Source organism: Triticum aestivum, chromosome 2B (genome assembly GCF_018294505.1).
Source record: "Triticum aestivum cultivar Chinese Spring chromosome 2B, IWGSC CS RefSeq v2.1, whole genome shotgun sequence".
Classification (NCBI taxonomy): Eukaryota; Viridiplantae; Streptophyta; class Magnoliopsida; order Poales; family Poaceae; genus Triticum; species Triticum aestivum.
This window is the reverse complement of record NC_057798.1, coordinates 135043240-135047282: the sequence shown is the minus strand read 5'-3', so window position 1 is coordinate 135047282 and position 4043 is coordinate 135043240.

Sequence of the window (4043 nt, the reverse complement as noted above, 5' to 3'; positions counted from 1 at the left end):
AGGCTAGAACTAGTCTTGAGACTAAAAAATTTTAGTCAAGGAAACCATATTAAAATGTGGATTAGTCCTCTCTCTCCTCATTTAATTCATCTCCTTTAACACATGCGAGTTCGGGATTGGAGTGTTTGGAGGATAATAAATGCTCATTAACTCATTTTAGTCTATTTAGTATTTGTATCCAAGCATGGGTGAGGCTAGCAAGTTTTAGTCCCACTACTTTTAGTCATGGGACTAAAACGTATCCAAACACCCTCTAAAACTATGCCATATCGTCTGTGTTAATCAGCGGGGCACATTTATTGGTCTGTCAAACGATTTATCGGGCAGCTATTATAAATTGGTCTGGTCCCACTAGGGTCAAAATTTATGGCAAAATTCCTCCACTTCGGTAGGTAAGTATGCCGATACAACACTTTCGCGAGCATCATAGTCATGACCATCGCATAAATCACAAAACAAACAACTCCTGGAGTTTGACTTTACCGATCAATGGCTGCAAGCAGGGAGGAGCCACACAGGAAGTGAGTCGAAGAAGTTTTGTAGAGCTCGCAAGGCAAATACGTCGACATGGTCAGCCGGCGCACGGCGCAGCTGCTCACGCGATGCCATCAGGAGGCTGTTTCAAATCCGTCTATGCTTTGCACTCATCCAAGCTAGCACCGTCTAGATTAATATGGATATGGTGTTGTAATTTTTGGATTGAAGATATGTGATATTTTTCTTTTCCCGTTGCAACGCACGGGCATGTTTACTAATCTCTCCCTAATAATAAAACACGGATTGGGTCTTTGGGTTCACCGTCATAATACGTTTTTTCTCATGTCATAATACGCTTTTACAATCTCTATCTCTACTTTTCTACTATCTAAAAAAAACGTAACGTTCCCTCTCCCCTCTTACGTCGTCCCACCTTTCGTCCGCCCCTCCACTTACGAGAGCCCCGCTCCCACCGATTTTTCTCCCCCTTCCACCGATTTTTCTTCCCCTTCAACCGGTTTTTTTCTGTTACTGAGTTTTTTTGTCTCGCGTGAAAACCCAGTGTATCTCAAATATGGTAATCAATCAATTCATGTATGGTAAGGCATAAATTCACGAAAATCTCAAATATGGCAATTATGGTAATAAATCAATTCACATATGGTAAGGCCATAAACGCACAAAAATCTCAAATATGGCAATTATGGTAATAAATCAACTCATGTATGCTAAGGTTATAAACACACGAAAACCAAATGTCAATCAATCTCTGCCATAAACTCACCGAATCTCTTATGTATAATGCCATAAACTCTCTCTTCTATGGTAAAAAGGCAACAAGCCATCAGCTTTGCACCGTCCTCATGAGCACAAGATCGCTGGAGCCACCACCACCACTATGGACCAGGGCGAGAAGCAAACTAGCAGCCACAAGTGGTCACATCTGGGCACAACCACTCCAGCAATCATGGCGGGGCAAGGCGGGGCGACTCCGGCAACTTCGCAGGAGTCGCGATGTTCCACGGTGACAACGGTGGCAAGGACAAAAGCCTGCAACGGCTGCTGCCGCTCCAGATGGGTGTGACTAATATGTTGTCCTTGGTCTCTTTGACAAGTTTCTCCACAAAGCGTGAATGTCTCATCCTGTGATTGACCAACACATTGAACAAAAAGAATGTGCTTCTCCAGCAACTCTTTTTGACATGGCTTCAAGCTCTATAGCATCCAGGAAGAAATTGACCCTAAGGAAGAAAAAACACTGGAATTTTATTGCGTTAAGATGATAGGTTGATTTCAATGATGTCATGACTTATTTTAAATTATGAGATGTGAACTCTGAATCATTTATTTGTTTTGTGTGGCAACTTGTGATAAATTGTGAGATGTGAACTCTGAATCATTTATTTTGTGTGAAAATTTGCATTAATTCTAAGATGTGAACACAAAGTCATCTATTGAATGAGATATGGCTCCTATCTAACAGGCAAAAAAATCGTTTAACTGATTGTCCATGTATTCCTGTTCAAGACAGAAACATTAGTAACTGATGCAGAACCTATGCTTACATGGGCTAATGGGATCTCTCAAAATTCTATGCACAAGTTCAGAGTAAGGGATCAGAGGAAAATGCTCAAAATGCACTGGTCAAACACTAAATCTCTACCCTGCTGTAATCTGCATGCTGCCTTGCGGAGGAATCGAGAGGAGCAAGGAAATACAGGGCACTTGGTCGCCGGGTGGGTGCCGTATCACCAAGCACGAGAAGTAGAGGGAGCGGCCGTCAACCAAGCAGCAACATGAGCCCCCCGAGTTCAGAGGGAGGCACTGGGCCGTCGAGCAGCACCGCGAGCCGCCGGCCGTCGAGCAGCACCGCGAGCCGCCGGACCGCCGAGCAGAAGTGGGAGCCACTGGGGTGGAGAGGAAGCTGCCGGGCAGTCGAGCCGTCGGGCAGCAGCGGGAACTGCCGGGCCTCCGAGCGGTAGCAGTAGCCGCCGGGCCACTGAGCTGCAGCGCTGCTTCGTGTTCTTGCTGCATCAGTGTTAAGAGTAGCGAGCAGGACGAGCAGCAGGTTCAGTACGAACTACGAAGGGTCGAACCAGGTAGATTAGGCATAGAAATTGCAAAACTACCATAGGGGCACAAAGGTCATTCCACGTTGATTCTTTGAATTAAATTAATTAAGAATTAATTAGAATACATATCAGGGCAAATGATCAAAAGATAAAAGAAAAATGGGGCAAATCATCTAATCCTAACTAAAGCAGGGAGAATCCAGCGGCCGTTCTGCATTTAATTGTTGTCCGCAATCGTCCAATATTATTGTCCATGTAGTGCTGTTCATTTTATTTTCATGGAGCCATCGTACAACTTTTGGAAAAGTTAGATGTTAACCGTATTTTGGGAAAGTATTATCTTGCTAAAGGAATTTGATGTGGTAGCATGCATTAGTCTTCGTTGAACTTGTATAAATCTTTAACCTCTAGATTTTTTTTTTCTGTTTTACTGTTCTGCTTCTAGAATAATATAACTCTATTGATCCTTGGCTTCTTTCTAATCACCAATTTGGATGCAATATAGGAAATCTTGAAATATCAAAACCTCCACCAACCACGCCTTGCTAAGACAAGCACATTGTGAAATATACCCCAACTACATGGTTGCGTGCTTGAAATTCCAGTGTGTGTGGGTGAGGGGGGAAGTGGTTGAGGATGCGACCCGGATGCGCTATTGAGAACCGTATGGATAGATTGGACTAGAGAGGCTACTTGGAGTAGGGAGACGAAGAGGTGGAAATAGTGGTGAAAGAAGAAGAGTGTGATTGAGTGGTGAAACAATAGTCAACAATGGTGTCTTTTTTTTGGGAGAACAATGTTGTCTGTTATGCATGAGTATCCTATAGGTATACACGATTGATGTTATATTATTGGAATATATATAGTCCCGTTGCAACGCACGGGCAAATAGCTAGTTTGTATGAAAAAAATTATAATATACACGAGGTGGTACTAATGAAATCACGTCGTGTGCGTGGAACGATCGCACCGGCTCCCTTCCCTGCTGGGCTTGCCTGGGTCCGTTTTTCTACTTGCAACGAATCAGCGGCTGGACTATCAAAAAATAAAACAATGAGAGATTCAAATTCGGAAATGATTGGTTTTTCCTTCATACTACGGTGTTTTAACCGTGACCCAGTCGAGCTCCACATCCCTCGCCGCTTCCTCAACTTATCTCAACTTCCAGCGCGCCGGAGGATGAGCAGAAGCCGGAGTCGTTGCGGGCCGGCGAGCAGGTACTTATCTCAACTTCCAGCGCGCCGCCACCACCTGCCGCTTCGCTGCGTGCCGCCACCACCGCCTCGCGCGCCGCCCTGGTCGCCGCCGCCGGCCTTGCGTCGCCTCAACGCCCGACCCCCGAGTCTTGCAGGCCCGCCACACACCTGCTCTCTTCCAACAATTCCGTGCATCCCGGCTCGATTACTTCAGGGAGGAGGATGATGACGACGAGGCAGAGCTCCTGGACACGGTCACACGGCCGCCTGTCCCGGGAAGGTCTGCAGCAGCGGTGGC